The sequence below is a fragment of the Dromiciops gliroides genome, chromosome 3 (assembly GCF_019393635.1).
Source record: "Dromiciops gliroides isolate mDroGli1 chromosome 3, mDroGli1.pri, whole genome shotgun sequence".
NCBI lineage: Eukaryota > Metazoa > Chordata > Mammalia > Microbiotheria > Microbiotheriidae > Dromiciops > Dromiciops gliroides.
The window spans coordinates 450,428,843-450,448,875 of NC_057863.1; the positions used below are offsets into that span (position 1 = coordinate 450,428,843).

The 20,033-nt window shown below is 38.5% G+C and overlaps 1 protein-coding gene across 1 annotated transcript in view; it reads left to right on the plus strand.

Moving 5' to 3' along the window:
* The window catches only part of SCN3A (sodium voltage-gated channel alpha subunit 3), a 154,654-nt gene that overhangs the window by 11,870 nt on the left and 122,751 nt on the right, over positions 1–20,033 (plus strand).

Here is a 20,033-nt window from a genome sequence, read left to right on the forward strand (position 1 = left end):
CCTTGCATTGTACCTGGCATGTATGTTGTGATGTTTAAAATCTAAATTGTGTGGTTGCCTTAAATTAGAAGCTTTAGCACCAGTATTTGGGCATTAAGCATTTTTTAAAGTATACCAGGTATTCACGTGGAGTTCAGAAAGTTAAGAAAAGGCCTATCTAGCCTAGAGTTCCAGCCTGGTTAGGTTCTTCCTCAAGGCCTCCACCATGAGCCTTCTTCAACCATGAACTCCCCTCGAACTGAGTGTGGAAGTTTTTTATAGGTCCAGAGCATAGGAGGTCCTTACATACTGCTTCAAACTGATTGGTTAGGGTCATCCAAATCCATTGGTTCACTGGACTTGAAGGTGGTCTCAAGTTGAGTTCAAAGTCTTTAGCTTCTGAGAACAATACCTTCTTAAGGGCTAGCCAGATGTACTTACAATCTAGTTAACTTGAAGTAGGTTAATCAGCAGTCAATCACTTAATTCAATCAGTTTAGATTACTCTCCAGGTGGGCCTTTGAGTATCTGCTAAATCCCATTATTTTATCACAATGTAGTAGTAACAACCATTAATAAATGTTTATCTATTAGTTGGTTGGTTAAATATGCACACATTACATATGTGAACTGATAAATATATCCACATTATTCATTCATGTATATATTGAGCACTTAATATATACAAAAATTGTACAAAGTACTGAATAAATATACATCAAATGTAATCCCAGCACTTACTCTCTTAAATTGTCAAGATATTATAGATAACTTTGGAAAGAACAGTTTCAGGTGAGTGGGATGGCTAAAGCTAGAATACAAAAAGCTGAGGAATGAGTGAGAGAAGAAATGAAGATAATGGGTACAGCCAGATTTTTCAAGGAATTTGACTAAGAAAGCTATGAGAGACATAGGCTAGTAGCCTGAATGGATTAATTAGTTGATTGATTAATTAAGGATGGGTAAGACTAGAATATGGGGCAGCTAGGTGGTGTAGTGGATATAACACCATACCTGGAGTTAGGAAGATCTGAGTTTGAAGCCAGCCTCGAACTCTTACTAGTGGTATGACCCTGGACAAATCATTTGACACCTATTTTTGCTTCGGTTCCTCATCTGTAAAATGGGGACACCCTGGGGAAAGATAAGGCAAATCATTTCAGTATCTTTAGCAAGAAAACCCCATGGATTTAGCCATGAGGTCACAGAGAATCAATCACAACTGAATAATAAGAACAATTGTCAACGACTGAGAATGGGGGATGATATCAAGGGGTTTTGAGATAAAGAGAGGGGAAAAGGAGTGCAGATTAAACGACCTCAATTTTCCCAGTCAAGTGAGATATCCTCAATTGAGAGAGAAAGGGAAGACAGAGAGATGGGAGGCTTGAGGAGAGAAGAGGTTTGGAATAACTTCTTTGAGGAGTAAGATAGGAAACAAAATGCATAATGGCATTTTGGACTAGGAAAGTATTTTTTTTTTTTTTTTTTTTTTTTGCGGGGCAATGGGGGTTAAGTGACTTGCCCAGGGTCACACAGCTAGTAAATGTCAAGTGTCTGAGGTTGGATTTGAACTCAGGTACTCCTGAATCCAGGGTCAGTGCTTTATCCACTATGCCACCTAGCTGCCCCCCTGGGAAAGTCTTGAAGACATTCTCATCTTGATCTAAAACACTCAACTTTAGTTCAGTATTTTCAAAGAGGGAGGGATTGTGAGTGATTAAGAGTTGGAAAATGTGTAAATCCAGTACAGGTTAGGGACTCAGTCATCAGTAAGGTAAACAATCATTGAGTGCTTACTTGTACTGTTCTGAAGGTGATGGAATCAGATATCAGGGAAAAGACAATGAAGTTGCTGCTTTCTGAAGTTATAATCTAAATTTAAATCTTTTAATTCATGTTATATTCATCCTGGAAAAAATCTTTAAGAAATTTGTATAATCAATACAATAAACATAAAACTTCAGTCAAATTTTGTTAAATAAATCAGTACTAAATAACTCAATTCCCCTTAATACCTACCATAAAATCTGAGAGATTTCTGTACTCCCAAATCCATTAAGCATAATATATAAGCATATATTATGTCTATATATACTCTGTATGATGCCAAACATTCAGTTGAAAAATAGAAAAAGCTAGTTAATTATCTAGACATTTTGAAAGATCCCATATTTATCCTAATACAAGAAGAAATCTGGCTACATAACTAAAAATTCAATTTTCCTCCAGACCTTTGTTTTCAGATAGATCCAGAAAACCTAGCACAAAGCTCAACTTACAGGGGGGTGTTCAACACATATGTATTGATTGATAGAGGAAAAACTAAAAACAATACCTTGCTCTGCAGCTTTGCAAATAATGACTGCAAACCAAAGGACCACCCAAATGTGTATGCATTGTGGAGAGAATTTTTGGTCCCACATCAATCTTTCTAGGCACACCTGTACAAACAACAATCACTGTTGTATGAAGGGTCACGGGAAGGATCAACCATGCAATCTCATTTATCTGCTTCTGTGCCTGGTCCACTACAAAGTCATATTGTTAAATTTCACTTTGGTGCTCAATGCTACGAGGCTATCTTTATTTTCATTTATTTTTGATTCCACAGTATATCCTCTATAACACTTAATCCAAACCATCTCCAAGCTCCAGAAGCCCCCAATTCCATTTCCTTCCATTCTTTTTTTTTTTTTTTTCGGGGCCATGGGGGTTAAGTGACTTGCCCAGGGTCACACAGCTAGTAAGTGTAAAGTGTCTGAGGCCGGATTTGAACTCAGGTACTCCTGACTCCTGGGCCGGTGCTCTATCCACTGCGCCACCTAGCTGCCCCCATTTCCTTCCATTCTTACCTGCTCTTCCTCCCAACGAATTCTTCTCAGCACCAATCCCATTTCCACAGATAGATAAATTTCCTTTTTTACTTTATGGAAATGGAGGCTGTGATGAAGCACCTTACCATACTCTTGAATTTAACTTATTTTAGCTCCTACAAGCCATTCCCTTGTATTTTCTCTAGTCTGTGAAGGAAAACCATTATTCTTTTTTCCCAAGGGTGTCATACCTACATCCCTGATTTTATTCTTTCGCCAAAACTATGGTATCTTTATGTCCTTTATTGCTTTCTTCTCCAATATTTTGAATCTCCCCCTTTTCATTGATTCCTTCTTGGCCTTCAAACACACAAAGATGTCTGCTGTCTCCTATAGTAATTCAATCTAATTCATGTTTATTAAGCATTTACCATGTGCAAGGCACTTGCTAAGCAGCTGGGTATATAAAGATGAGTAAGAAAACACATGTAACTTCAGGGAGCTGACAATCTAGTTGTATAGCTATGGTAGGTACACTTACAAAACAATAGTATAATAATAGCTAAAATTTACATAGTGCTTTAAGGTCTGAAAAGCACTTTAAAATATTATCTTCTTCGATCCTCACATCAACTCGGGAAGGTGGGTGCTATTATCATCCCCATTTTACAGGTGAGGAAACTGAGGCAGGGAAAAATTAAGTCACATGCTCAGGGTCATATAACTAGTAAATATCTGAGGTTGGATTTGAATTTAGGTCTTCCTGACTCCAGGTGCAGCACTGTATCCAGCGTACCAAACACCAGAATAATCTCTCTCTCTCTCTCTCTCTCTCTCTCTCTCTCTCTCTCTCTCTCTCTCTCTCTCTCTCTCTTTCTCTCTCTCTCTTCCCTCCTTCTCCTCTTCCCCCCTCCATCATGCCATCTGTACTGCTACTCCCTTCATTGGTAATTCCCTCAAGTGCTTGGTAATTCCCTCAAAAGTGTAGGTACAAACAATAATCTATCAATGCCTTCTCATCCTCTTTGATCTTTGACAATGTCCTCTTATAAAAACTTCTCAAAGCATTTAGCCAATACACTGGAGGCCTTCATCCATGTCTTATAACATTTCATAGGCATCAATAAGCATTCTGACTCTCAATTTGTTAATCCTCTGATTTACTATTCAATCAACCTATCTCCTTTCCCATTATGTATGTTTTGAACTCAAGGGATTGTGTGTAATGTACAGAAACTCCCCATTTTAGCTCCCACCAATATATCTCTTTATTTCCCCTTGAGCCACTTAAAACTTTGCTTCTTCAGAGATTGTGATGTTGTATAACTAACATCCATAAAATATCCTTGGGAGAATGTTGGGGATAAAAAGAAGGGTTGTTGAGTCAGGGAGCAGCCTGGCATTATTAAAAGCATTGTGCAATTTGTCAAATGTAACCCAGCCTACTCTCTTCCTCCTATTCCACTGGGACCTTGATAATTTTCCATCTGCAGTGACTGTCCAAGATATATGTACTCATAGACCAATTAAATATATTGCCCTTTGAAATACTTGTCATAATCTGAACAACACATATCTATATCCTTTTGTTTTTTCCTGTAGGGATGGTTAGGCAAATCTTTTTTGGGGTGTTTGTGGGTCTTAATTGAGGGAGTTCTATTGTATTGTGGGCTCTGATATAATTGATATATGAGATATCATCCACAGACAGGAGCACTTGGGGGATTTCACTATCTAAAATGGAATCCCTCTTGCATTTGGACTCTGTATAGTACATTTTCCATAATAATGACAAATACTTTTACTGAGCATATTGCCCTTCTTTTGTGCTTTGTTTGCTTTTGATAATTAGAGGATTGTTGAATGAAGTTATCTCTACAAGGGAACCTGTCAAAGAATATTTTGTTATCTTAACCTAAACTTCAGTGATATGCCAAGGAAGGGAAGTATAGCTGTGCACTGCTCTACTGCATAAAATACATTTTTATTCTCAAAAACAATAATCATAGTGGGATATTTTATTTTCCACCCCTACCAGTCAATTGTAATGGCTATGAATATGTGGTCTACTGTAGAAAATCACATAGAAAACCAAAGATCTTCTATTCCTTTCTCATATTTTCATCAAGGATATTTTTGATAGATATATAGATCCTGCTTGCCATTTGTAGAAATAAGAAGTAGACATGGGTCAGTAGGGAACAAGAGTTTATTAAGTTCTTGCTATGTGCTCGGCACTGTACTAAGTAAGCACATTACAAACATTTCCTGTTGTCTTTACAACAATCCTGGGAGGTGAGTATTATTATTCACATTTTACAATTGAAGAAACTGAGTCAGACAGTGGTTAAGTGACTTGTCCAGGGTCACTCAGCCAATCAGTATCTGAGGCCAGATTTGAACTCAAGTCTTCCTAATTCCAGACCCAATATTCAATCCATAGTGCCACTTATCAGTAGTTACTATTGGTTGCCTTTTTTGGTAATAATACCATTTTGGCAGCTAGATAGCGCAGTGGATAGAGCACCGGCCCTGGAGTCAGGAGTACCTGAGTTCAAATCCGGCCTCAGACACTTAACACTTACTAGCTGTGTGACCCTGGGCAAGTCACTTAACCCCAATTGCCTCACTAAAAAAAAAAAATAAATAAAATAATACCATTTTGGAATGATCTCCCTTAATTCTACCTACTGACTTCCTTGATTTCCTTTAAGTCTCAACTAAAATCTCATCCTTTACAGGAAGCCTTTCATAACCCCTCTTAATTATAGTTCTTCTCTCTGTTAATTATACCCTAGATTATCATGTATATGTTTGTTTATATGTTATTTCCTTCATTAGACTGGAAGCCTCCTTGAGGGCAGGAACTGTCTTTTTATCTCTTTCTATATCTGCAGTGTTTAGCATAGTGCCTGGCATGTAGTAGTAGGTGCTTAATTAATGTTTATTGTTTGTTTGATTGATTCATATATTTCTAATTGTTTATCTTCCCTTCTGAGATATCTTGAAAACGCATCCCTCATTATTTTAAAAACTTTGTCACTTCCAACACAGATTCTTTTGGCATTTCTGATTTATCTTTTTGTTTGTTTGTTTGTTTTGGGGTTTTTTTTTTTTGGTGGGGCAGTGAGGGTTAAGTGACTTGCCCAGGGTCAACACAGCTAGTAAGTGTCTGGAGGCTGGATTTGAACTCAGGTCCTCCTGAATCCAGGGCCAGTGCTTTATCCACTGCCCCACCTAGCTGCCCCCTGATTTATCTTTTTTTAAGTGTCATTTCCACTTTTTTATTTATCACATTGGATACTGTGTTATGGGTTTAAATTTACTGAGTTTTTCTGTTGTCATTGGCCCTGAGAATGGATGGCTAGAAATACTCTAAAAAACAAAATTTCATTTCCCACTTATTCTCCATCCACTTTCATTTATATGTTTTGGGGATGAATCTGACCCACCTGATTCTCCTGACAAGCTTTTCACAAAAAATTTTTTTCCTCTTGCTATTCTTTCCTTTTTGTACATGATATTGCTTGTAACATTGCAGGTTACTCTCAGATCTACATATACAGACCTAATCTCTCTCCTGAGCTTTAGTCCCATATCATCAACTAACTACTGGATATTTCAAACCTAATGCCCTACAAACATCTCAAACCCAACATGTTCAAAACAGAACTTATCTTTCCCCTAAAACCCAACACTCTTCCAAACTTTTCTATTTATGTAGAAGGCACCATTATTCTTTCAATCTCCTCAGTGAATAAATTTAGGATTATCCTCAACTATTCACTCAATTACCAAATGGTGCCACTTCTGCCTTTCCAACATTTCTCACATCTGGCCCATTTCTTTCCTTACATAGTTACCACCTTAGTTAAGGCTCTCATTGCCTTTCATGAGGATTATAGTTACACCTCCTAATTGGTCTCCCTTCTTCAATTTATCTAATATATTACTTCCCTTCTTGCATGTTGCAATCTGGTCAAGCTGGACTTCTTTCTGTTCCCAACATAGGACCCACAATTATCCATCTCTGTGCATTTGTATTCATTATTCCACAAAAATGTATTCTATCCTCAGTTATACGTCCCCAAATCCCTTGTTTCCCTTAACACCTTTCAAGCACCAATGTCTACTACTTTCTTAATTTCACTGGCTTCTGGTGTAGCCTTTAAAAATAACCTTGAATTTATGTTGTTTATTATTTTATATATTTGTATATGTTTTATCTCCTTGTAGAATTTAAACCAATTGAGGGTAAGTACTTGTTCATTATTGTTTGCTAACACCTAACACATTCCCAGTACCTGGCACATAGTAGGTGCTTAATAAATACATGTTGATTGACTAGTGTACCTTCTGCTATTGCCATCTATAATTTTTACAAATTAATCCTATTCCCAGTTGTTTCCCTTGTCTGATATGTATTTCTGCTTGGAAACTGATCAAGTGTTGGGTGTAATGGTTTCTGGATTTTGGGGGGCTTTTCATTGTGTTAATGGTCTTATATTGGTTAAACTTCTTTAAGAAATACTCATGATCAGAGTCAATGTCTTTTCTTTTAATAGATTTCCCATATTTTGGAAGCAATTGATTGTTTGAATGCCAGTTTGGAGTTGTTCTTTCCATCTTTATCCTTTCTTCTAATTTGCTATTGATTTTTACTTCTGTTCTCACTAGTTAATACTTTGCCTGCTCTAATTTATTCAGGTATCACTCCTACATTAGTGACGAGTTGTTTCTTGTCCATTAAGATACAATCCATGACTTTGTTTTGAAGTGCTATTGTTTGGTGCCTGCTGTGTCCATGCCCTAACCTTCTAATTTCTCATTACCATGAAAGCGGAAGCTTCAGATTTAAGTACCATGTCATATTCTTTCTTTATGATGAATGTGGAGGAATTGAGTGCAGTTCTTCCCACAGGCACTAATTTCTCCTATTATTTCCCAAGAACTCTACTCGAGGCCTGAATTAAACATGTATACATTTGAGTAATTTTTAGGCACCACTCACTGGTAACTCCCTATTTTTAAAAATCCAGAATATTGTTCACAAATTAATTCTCTTAAGATAGTAGAAGCAGGGACAGCCAGGTGGCACATTGGGTAAAATGCTAGCCCTGGATTCAGGAGGACCTGAGTTCAAATTCAGCCTCAGACACTTGACACTTACTAGCTGTGTGACCCTGGGCAAGTCACTTAACCCTCATTGCCCCCCAACCCCCCCCCCAAACCAAAACTAAGATAGTAGAAGCAAAACAATTTCAGTAATAACAGCATAACATCAAGGAAATAAATTGGGGGGGGGGCGGTATGAGTGTGTATTAAGTACCTACTATGTGCCAGGTAGTTTACACCTGTTATTTTTATTTTCTCCTCACAGCTAACCTGGCAGGTGAGCATGATTATTATCCCATTTTTTTACAGATAAGGAAACTAAGACAGCTAGCAGTTAAGTGACTTGTCCGGGGTCACACAGCAAGTAAATAACTCAGGCAGATGTGAACTCAGGTCTTCCTAACTTAAGGTCCAATGCACTATCCACTGAGTCACCTAATAGCAGCAAACCCTTCTAATACCTGTGAAAGTTACTTTGTTTCCTCCCAATCCAGCAATGGGACATTCTAAGTTCTGCTTAACTTCTCATGAAGTTCCTCTAGAGATGCTATAGGCATTAGGATAACTTGTTCATCACCAAAGCTATCAGTATTTAGGGCCAGGAAGCTGTGGCTACTTGACATAGGAACTCTATTCTTGTAGAGGAGATATAGTTCATCTCAGAGCTGGAAGAGCACAGATTATAACTAGCAGTTGTTCAGAGAGCCAGCTACAATTACATTCAGCTGCTGCGTCTCTCAGACAGGGAAAAAAAATTACTTATTACTATCTACACCAAAACTAGCTGGATAAATATGGCTTATGGAAACTCCAGCCACGTAAGTTATTGTTTCTTTATCTCCCTTCTTCACAGGGTTCATTTCTACTTTGGCACCTCCTCTCTCCCAAGGCCCCACAATGAGAATGTTCTTCTGGTCCCAAAGAATCAATGAGATATATTTCCTCACAAGGAATGTGTATCTCTACCTTTGAGCCTTCTGAGAATAAAACGGATACCTGAAGGCAGATCCTTACATTTGACGTCATAAAAAGCCACAGCCAAAGAATTCATCACCTAGTGACTAACTTCCTGTTGATGAATCCCACATTTCATTAGTGTTATCCTGAAACAATAAATATAGTCTATTACTAGAGTTGTACCTGAAAGCTTTCTAGCTTTGTAGACTGCATTATTGGTGTGGACTTTAAAAACACAGGGTTTCCTCTATCCTATAAGAAGACATCAAAGTGGGCTTTAGTGGAAGATACATAAAAAGCTATAATACAAAGCACATTAAGATGAGGGCATAGAAGAGGCACAAACTGCTACAAGATCCATTAAGGAAAATTCTGTCTGGACAGAGGAAGAGGGTAGATCAAGGAAAGCTTCATGGAAGAAGTGGCATCTGAGTTAAGTCTTGAAAATTGTGTTGGATTTTTTTTTTTAATCTGGAAGTGTTTGATTTTTACAAGTGGAGATTAGGAGGAAAAAGTTCCATTTAGTCAAAATGTGCAGTCAGTAACTCCCTAGAGAAAAGAACGTGATGTATGAAACAAATGCATGCATTATGTTGGGAGTATTCTGGTGTCACAGAAGTGTATAAAACAAGGGGAAAGAGTGTGAGATGAGATGGCACTAGTGTTTCAAATCATCCTTATTTCTTTGTCTGGCAAACTTCTTTTTTTCTGGTAAACTTCTTGAAACAAAATTCTGTACCAACAACCTGAAATTCCTCTACACAGAGTCCTTCCTTAAGACTTTGCAATCAGTATTCCCTTTCATCTCCGTCAATCTACTGAAACTGCTCTCTGTGTTACTAATAATGCCCTTTTTGTTAAATCCATTGAACCTCTTGGTCCTCTTTTTCCTTGAGCTCTGCAGTATCTGTCAATGTGGCCTACACACACACACACACACACACACACACACACACACACACACACACACACACACACACACACGAGCACACTCACGTGCTTGTGTATGTATGTGTATGTATGTATGTACTCTTTGCCCCATTTAATGGATCTTTGTCTGATAGCTTGTTACTATATGATGATGACTCAAGTTTCTCTGGCTTTAATTTCTTATTAAATTTTTGCTACCTTATTTTTGGTAACCTACAGGGCAACTCCACTCAGAAGGTTAAATGCTACTTCCAATTTAATGTGTTCAAAATAGAGTTCACAACCAGAAAGGCAATGCCATCTAGTAGAAAGAGCACTATATCTTGAGCAAAATATCAACTCTATTACTTACTACATGTATTTCTGTGGGTTTGAAATTTTGACTCTTGTGGCCTTCATTTCTCTCTCTCCAAAAAGGCAGTTGGAATATAGATGAACTCTAAGATTGATTCCAGATCTAAATACCATGACCATTCCAAATGGTTGTCCTTTCTGTCTTCCCTATTCCTGTCAGTGGCCCTAATTAATAGTCAACAAATGTTGAAGAATATAATTGTAAATCTATTCCTATCATTCCTTACAGTCTATGAGTCATAAAATCCTATTATTTTTTCTTTGCACTGTCTCTTACATATGTCATTTCCTTTCTTTTTAAAAAAAATATTGATATGTTTTGTTTTTATACTTAATTTATAGATTACTCCTCATTTCATGATAGTTCTTTTGTAACAAAGTAAATCAGTGAAGTTAAATTAATAATAGTGACTTCATCTGAAAGCTCACACAACATTTCATATCCATAATACTCCACCTTCTATTTTGAAAAAAAATTAACAAAAATATATTTTCTGTGCCTCTCACCCACCAATCCTCCGCTGGAAAAAAAAGAAAAGAAAAAAGCAAATTTATTATAACAAATATACAGTCAAGAAAATAAACTACCCTAATGCCTGTACATCATATCTATATCATCATCTACTCTATATCAATCAATGAACAAACATTTATTTATTTATTTTTAAATTCTTCTTTTGGGAGGGGGGCAATGGGGGTTAAGTGACTTGCCCAGGGTCACACAGCTAGTATGTGTCAAGTGTCTGAGACCGTATTTGAACTCAGGTACTCCCGAATCCAGGGCCGGTGGCTTTATCCACTGCACCACCTAGCTGCTCCCTCAAGAAACATTTATTAAGCAGCTGTATTATGCTAAGTGCTGGAGGAATAAAAAAAAAAGTATCAAAAACAGTCCTCTCAAGAAGCTTACAATCTAATGGGAGAGTCAACATGCAAACAAATATATACAAAGCAAACTACATATGGGCCATAATTAACAGAGGGAAGGCACCAGAATTAAGAGGCTTGGGGAAGGCTTCCTGTAAAAGATAGGATTTAGTTTTAAGGGAAACCAAGGAGGTAAGGAGATGGAGTGGAGAAGGAAGACTTCCAGGCATGGAAGACAGCCAGAGAAAATGACTGGAGTTGAGAGAAGGGTATCTGATTAATAGAACAGTCAGGAGACCAGTATTACCGGATGGAAGAGTAAGAGCTAGGGAGTAAAGTGTAAAACAACTAGAAAAATAAAAAGGCGCTAGGTTATGAAGGGCTTTTGAATGCCAAACAGAGCCTTTTTTATTGCTCTTGGAGGCAACAAGTAGCCACTAGGTTTATTGAGTAGGTGGCTGACATGGTAGGAAATTTGATTTAGGAAATCACTTTGGTGGCTGAATGGAGGATGGATTGAAATGGGAAAGACTTGAGGCAGGCATACCCACCAATAGGCTATTGCAATAATCCAGGTGTTAAGTGATAAAGGCCTTCAGTAGAGAGGTGGAAAGAGGGGCATATTCAAGGGGTGAAAAGCAAAGGTGAAATGACAGGCTATGGCAACTGATTCAATATCATGGAGTGAGAGATAGTGAAGAAACCAGGATGACTTCTAGGTTTGTGAGCATGAAGGAATAGGAAGATCATGTTGCTCTCTACAGTGATAGGGATGTAGGAGGAAGGGAGCATTTCAGGAGAAAGATAGTAAAGTTCTATTTCAGGCATATTTAGAGAAGGTGTCTACTGGACATGCAGTTTGAGATATCTGAAAAACAGTTGCAGATACAAGATTGGAGGTCAGCAAAGAGGTGGGGGAAGGATAGGTAGATTTGAGAATTGTCAGTATAGAGAAAGTAATTATTTATACCTATACCTACTTCTCTATCTACCTCTCTTTCTCTCTTGAATACATTTTTAGATATAGAGACATATATATATATATATGACATATGCACATCTATTTTTCTATCTTTCTAGATTAAAGGATGTTTTTAGATTATAGATACAGATATATCTATGTTATAGGTATTTAGGTATACATAGCTATGTTAGATATAGATACATATTTTAGATATAGGTATATATTTATTTAGGTATAGACATATATAGATATAGATTATATAGGTACAGATATATAGCTATAGATAGATATCATTATTTACCATAAATCTATAACCCCTCTGTAATGGATTTCAGATTTCCTAACTACTTCAACTCTTAGCTTTTACCATCTCACACCCAAACTACTACAATAGGTCCTTCTTCCAGAATGAGAAGCCAGCAAGGACATAGTAGAAAGAACACGTATATCTGGGCCTCATTTTCCTCATCTATAGAATTCAGAAGTATCAAACTTGCAGCCACGGGCCCCAAAAAACTCTGGAGTGGGAACCAGACTACAATGTAATTGGGAAATATTTAACAAAAATAAAAATACAACATGTTGTTTGGTCATTTCAGTAGTGTCCAACTCTTAGCAACCCCATTTGGGGTTTTCTTAGCAAAAATACTGGAATGGTTTGCCATTTCCTTCTCCAGATCATTTTACATATAAGGAAACTGATGCAAACAGGTTTAAAAGACTTGTCCAGGGTCACATAGCTAGTAGGTATCTAGGGTCAGATTCAAACTCAGAAAGATGAGTCTGACTGACTTCAGGCCTGGCATTCTATCCATTGTGTCACCTAGCTGCCCTGACAATACAGAATAAATAATGTTAATTGGTGGTTTTCTAGGTCAATATGTAACCCACAGGGATGTTTCTATTTGAGTTTGACACTACCATCTATATAACCTCTAAAGTCTTTTCTTTGGACATAACCATTAGATATCTAGAACACATAGATTAGATTCATGCTTTCATTACTTATTAAAGTAGAAATTTTAACTTCTCTGGGAACCACCTCCCTTAGCTATAAAAATATGGTGGGATTAGATGGTGTCTAAGGTTGGTTTGTCACTTAACCCTTGAGCTCTAAATCCTATTAACCAATAAGTCTCACTACAGGTATTCCTTAACACCACTAATCTACATCTAACCGTGAGATTATCTTTCTAATGAATCCATTTTATCATTGCATTCTCTTGACTTAAATCTTTCTTATTTCCCCTGTCTCTACTATGAAGTTCAATACTTTCAAGGATACTTGAAAACACATGACATGAGGAACTCGAAACACTTGAAGACAGTTATTATATCCCTTCTAAGTCTTCTCTTTTCCAAAATGAATGTCATCCATTCCTTTATCCCTCAAATATCTGAAAGGTTATCACATAAAAAAGGGATTGGCTTTAACCCATGTAGAACTAGACCGTATTAGGACAAATGGATGGACAATCAGAGGGAGGCCAAGTCAGCTCAATATAAGAACTTCCTAAGAAGTAGAGTTGTCCAAAATGGACTGAGTTTGCATGAGAGATAATGAATTCTCTATGCTGAAAGTGTTAAAGCCTGGAAATTTAGTGAACATTTGTAGGGGATATTGTAGAATGGATTTATGCTTTGAGGTCTCATAGTTCTGAAATCAGTTATTCTAGAAATCCAAATGGATGAATGAGAGAGCATTTACTGGTAACAGTAACTTGAAACAGTCCGGACAATATAGCATGATGACAAAATCATTAGGCTAGGAGCCAACAGGTCTAGGTTTCCATTCCAATTCTTCTACTAGCATGCTAACTTTAGGAAAGTGACTGACCTGCTCTGGTTAATTCCTTATCTATACAATTACAGGCATTGGCCTGCATGACCTTTAAGGGACCTTCTGGCTGAAGATGTTGACTTTAATGTGTATGTGTGTCGGGGAAGGTCCACATTTCCTGAAACACTTAGAGGAATCTGATATTCTGTCAGGGGCATCTTCAGTTAATGTGTATATAATTGATTCCCTTTTTTCTGTTTCTGTATCTCTTGGGTTTCTATAAAATGAGGTAGACCTGTACAGAAAAGACAGTTAAAATTAGTGAGGAGGAATATTGATTATAAAAATCAATAGTATTAGCATATTAAGCGCCTTAATTATCCAAAATTATAAGGGATAGAGCTTCCAAGGTAATCAAAAATTACTTTTAAGTGACAAAATATATTTTAAAAAACATTTTGTATGGAAATCCTTTAAAAAGCTATTACACAGGGGGCAGCTAGATGGCACAGTGGATAGAGCACCGGCCCTGGAGTCAGGAGTACCTCAGTTCAAATCCAGCCTCAGACACTTAACACTTACTAGCTGTGTGACCCTGGGCAAGTCACTTAACCCAATTGCCTCACTAAAAAACTAAAAAAAAAAGAAAAAAGAAAGAAATTAGCAGAAATGCCCTACATCAATGAAATTGCAGGCCCAGACCAAAAACAAGGGGGGGGGAGAAGCAATGAATTCAAATTTCTAAATTAGAATATAAAGAAATAACCCTCTTCAGTGGCTTTGAAGACTAGTCCTTCTCAAAAGGCTACTTATTAAATGTGAAACACTATTATAAAATCTGAATCTGTGGTAAAAAAGTTTTAACTAGTCGGTTAGCGATAATGGAGAGACGCCAGTTTTTCTTTAAGGACCACCCTTTCGGGGAGGAAACCAACGGCATGAGCTATGCATGCCAGTAGGCCCTGCTAGCACTCCACTTCAGGGGTGCGAGCTTAAAAGGCAAGGAGAGAACTGAAGTGGGAGCTTTTTCCTGCTCTGCTGGTCTCCTGACTGCGCTGCACAGACAGACGCTGACTGGAGTTCGACTCGGCCCGGCTCACGGTTAGCAGCAGCAAGCGCTTGACATGGTCTCTCTCTCTCCCCAAAGGGTGGCCTTGGGGTTTTGGTGAGTTTTATAAGGAATATAGACTAAGCTTAGACTTAAGGACTATTTGTTTTGTATTTCTACTTTTCCTATCCCTCTAATCAACATCACCTGGTAACTGCATACAATAAAAGTTCTAACTAGAAACTAGAAGCTTCTTCCATTTACTAGTCTGGGAGATAAATTAAGGGAAAGGTTAAAGAGGGGAGATTTATGATCTAATATACCAATTTTAAATCTCACAGTTTGGCGACCCCCTGAAGGGATCTTAAGGACCCTCCCACCCTCCCTAGTTTGCCCATGAGCCACCTAATTTAGTGGACTTTCTCTTAAATACCCCCACTGACTTTCCCTCATTTGCCTAATCTCCCTTGCTTTAAGCCTCTAAAAGCCTTGCTTTAAACAGAAAAGCCGGCCCAGTTTAAAGGGCAAGATGCTTGAATATTCTACTATCCCTTTGATTTTTCTCATCGGAATGTATTGGGACAGCATAACGTCCCACTTAGAGGAATAGTTTACTCAATGGTCCTTCATAACATTATTGGTTTTTTCTTCATTCAGGCAGCAAAAGTTTTTGGTATAATAGTCTAAGTGTGAATCTTTGGGAAAACGTGTTTAATATAAGTAGAAATTTTATGCCTGCAATTGAAATACCTTTTAATATCACATCCATAGTTCATACGACTAAGGATTTTATTTTTGCTATTATCATTGTTATAATATGGGGGAAATTGTCACATATGGAGAGAGCTGCCAAGGATGGCTCCTTTCTACTAGAGATGATCCAAGTTTAGAATCAGATCAGCAAAAAACTGCTCCCCCTGCAGGAAACTATAGAACATACCAAAAAAAGTGCACCAATTCAAGTCAGAAAATATAGCCCCTTTAAACCAAATGACTTGAGCGCATGGAAATCAATCATCCCTAGTTTTGAGAAAAATCCAAACACTGTAATTTCACAGTTAAGGACTTATCTATTGGCTTTTTATATCTTTTTTCTCCTACCTCTACTATCAGTTGTGATTTTCTATAGTTGTCAAGGTGTTCTTGGTGCTTTTCTAATTTACTGTTGTATTTCAGTCCCCATTACCCAAGTGAAGACTTTAAGACTGACTCCTCTTCCAAAAGTAAAGTACTTGAGCTTTTGGGATAGCCATCTAATGCTCAGAGGTCTTTTTCATGTACTTATGAGCTGGCGGGATACATGAAGTGGATTAGTAGTAGTAGTAGTAGTAGTAGTAGTAGTAGTAGTAGTAGTAGTAGTAGTAGTAGTAGTCTTCTACCGGTCGCAGATGACCATGGGATCAGTGCCTTGAAGAGCCCACAGGCCACAGTGTGGCTGTGCAGACCGATATAGGAGCCACAGCTCCTGCCAGACAACAAGGACACTCAGAAAACTGTGTTCTCTGTTGCCCATCAGTTCCTGCGTCTCATTCATTTTTTCTTCCTCCAGAGCTTGGAGGCCCATACGCACTGTGCGTAAGCTGCTCCTGAGTACTGAACTCCATAGGGCACGGTCCTGGCCATCTCCTCCCAGCTGCCAGTGTCTATTCCAGAGTCCTCAAGTCTCATTTGCATACATTCTCAGTATGTGAAGCTAGGGGGCGTCCAGACAGGTCTTTGGCTGAGGCTAACTCACCATAGAGTAGGTCTTTAGGAATGTGCCCGTTTGCATGCGGTACACATGACCCCAGCCAGGGCAGCCGTCTTTGTTTCAGTAGCGTGTAGATGCTTGGAAGTTGTGTGTGTTGGAGCACTTCTGTGTTGGTGATCCTATCTGACCAAGATATGCCAGCGGATGCACCGAAGGCAGCGCATGTGGAAGCTGTTAAGCTTCTTCTCTTGTCTAGTATATGTAGTCCATGTTTCGCTGCCATACAGTAGGTACTCAGGTATGCATGCTCTATAGACAGCAAATTTGGGTTCATACTTGTCAGTTTACTGATAGACACGCTTTGCAAGCTTAGCCATGGTTGAAGTAGCTTTCCCAATCCTCTGATTGATCTCAGAATAAAGTGACAATTGTCATTGACAATAGAGCCAAGATATGAGAATTGGCTCACAACATCCAACTGGTAGCTACCAATGTGTCTCAATGGAGGCACACAGCACCCTGACTAAAGTTAATGATGTAAGAATAAAGACTTATTGAATCAATAGAGTCACCCCAACTAATCTGAAGATAGTCAGACCCTTGACTGTGAGGTGAAAACTATCAAACAATTGCAGGTATGAAGTAGGTCTAAACAGGGCCTACACACCAACCAATAGAACATTCATGGGGTTAGTAGACTGTGACAAGATGTTCGATTCAATTTACAGTAGTGTTTGAAAGTCATTGGATGAAATGAAACATAACAGGAAATGCATTGAAATTAGTTAAGGGATTTGGTCACATCCTGTGGAGCTTGAATAAAAACCAACAAGCTAGTCTGGAATGGAGAATTTGAGCATCTGCAAGCTTGGGAAAAGCCTCTAGTCAAGCCCCTAAGAAGGCAAGCACATGGGCGGGAAGAGAAGATTCCCAGCCTTGGCCTCACTCCTTTCCCCACCTCCTTGCACCTCTGCTGGAGGAGAACATCATGAACTTTGGAAGATCACAAGGATTTGAACCTTTTAAGTCAGTTCTTGGGGGCAGCTAGGTGGTGCAGTGGATAAAGCACCGGCCATGGATTCAGGAGGACCTGAGTTCAAATCCAGCTCAGACACTTAATACTTACTATAGTAAGTCACTTAAACCCTCATTGCCCCTCAAAATAAATAAATGAAAGTCAGTGTCCTAGGGGCAGCTAGGTGGCACAGTGGATAGAGCACTGGCCCTGGAGTCAAGAGGACCTAAGTCCAAATCCAGCCTCCAGACATTTGATAGTTACTAGCTGTATGACCTGGGCAAGTCACTTAACCCCAATTGCCTCACAAAAAAGTCAGTGTCCTAGTAGTGTTTTCAGGACAGTAATAGGTGGCTGTTGTGTCTGCCTTATGAACTGAGGAAAGGAAGAAGAAAGGAAGATTCAAGTTTCTACAAGGAGCCTAAAGAAAAGCTAGACATATGTAAGGGAAATAGCTTGAGAACTCCAGCAAAAGATTTTACAGGAACTGTGAGTTCCCTCTTTGACACATGTGCTCCAATATTGAGCCTACTTTTCTCTGCACTCTGTCTCCACTTGTGGGAGAGACTGCTGTAGACAGTGGTGGGGAGTATGTTTTGTACCCTTTATACAACCATAGTGAATACCCTAAAATATTAAAAATGCTAAAAGCTGAAAAAATAGCTAAAAGCTATGTTTAGCTGCCTAATTGATAACATCTGATCACTATGCAGGGAATCATACCGATGGGGACCTATGAGTTATAGAAAAGACACCTATAACCTCTCAAGGTTAAACCTTAAAGTCCTGAGATGAGCTGTAGCAGTCACTCTCAGGGGTCACAGATTGCCAGTGCAAGTAGGGATTAGGAAAGTAGCTCCATATCTTGTGCAGCATAAATATGAGAGAGAGGGCATATTGCAGAGAATAGATTTTTCCCTCTAGGTAGCCTTAGACTCTGAATCATGGAAATGTGAAGGGCCGAAGAAGAGTTTGCTAATCATAGATTATAATACCCCCTTTTTGGCACCTGTAACTCTAGCCTCAAGTCCCTTCTTGGATGACGATTTAATTTTTTTTTCAGGGCAATGGGGGTTAAGTGACTTGCCCAGGGTCACACAGCTAGTAAGTGTCAAGTGTCTGAGGCTGGATTTGAACTCAGGTCCTCCTGAATCCAAGGCCAGTGCTTTATCCACTGCGCCACCTAGCCGCCCCCGATTTAACTTTTTTTGGTGGGGAAAGGAGAATTAGCTGAAGTTTCTGACTATCGTTGGGGTGGGAGGGAGAGAGGGAGTCCAGATACCCTGGTAGAGGGGCTGGTCTGAGCAGTCGGTTGGTGAGAGTTAGGATAAAGTAGACATGCAAATTCCTTGAATGATGATGCCTTCACTGCAGCTCTAAGTATTAGGAGGCTTTTCCTTACTTTGAGAGTAAATTTCTCCGAAATTGTCAAGTTTTGACACTTTGCTTCTAGTTCTGCCCTCCAGCTCAGGCAGAAAAAAATATATTCCCTTATCCACATGGAAACCCTTCTGAAATTTGAAGAGTTATCACCAATTCTCTCCTCATCCCTATTCCATCTTTTCTCTTCCAGTATAAACATATCTACTTCCTTTCATTGATACTCTTATGACTTGACCCAACCATCTGCTATAGTTTGGCAATATCTTTCCCAAAATAAAGCACCCAGTACTGACACAACACTTTAGTTGTGGTTTAGACAATGAAGAATACAAAGTACTAACACCTTTTTCTGGGCACCATGTCTCTATTAATGCTGTAGTTATATCAGATTTGTTGGCTTCCATTGCTGATGACTTATACAGAATTTACATTATCCAAAACTCTCCCCCTCCCATATCTTTTCAGAAAAAAACCCACTGCCTCTCCATATCTACCCCAGTACTATACTTATGAGGTAGGTTTTTTTGACCCAAGTATGAGACTTTATTATTGAATTCCATTAATTGATTTGGACCTAACTAATTGAAATTTTCAGCCCCTAATTTTATTATCCAATATGTTCCCTATCTCTCCTGAGTTTTGTATTACCTGCAAATTTGATACATATGCCACCCATGCCTTTATCCAAGTCACAGATTAAAAATCTTGAACAGAAGGCCAAAGACATATCCTTGTAGCATTCCACTACATTCCACAATAAGCTAATATTGATCCTTTAGTGCTTTCTATTTGCGTTCAGTTATTCAGTTATATCTATATCATCTATTAATGTCTGACCCACATTATGCCATCCTGTCCCCAAAGATAACATAAGATGCTTTTTCAAATGCTTTCCTGAAATTCAAGTATGTGTTTAAAGCATTTTACTGCTCTATCAATCTAGAAACTATTAAAAAATAAAACAAAACAATAAATGAAGATAGTATGGGACTGCCTGTTCCTGCTGAAGTTATGCTGGAACTTGATAATCATTGCTTTCCTTTCTGACTACCCACAAGGCATTTCTTTAATAATACATTCTAGTATTTTGCCAGGCCTTTGCTTCAAGCTCAAAGGCTTGCTTCACTCCCTTCTC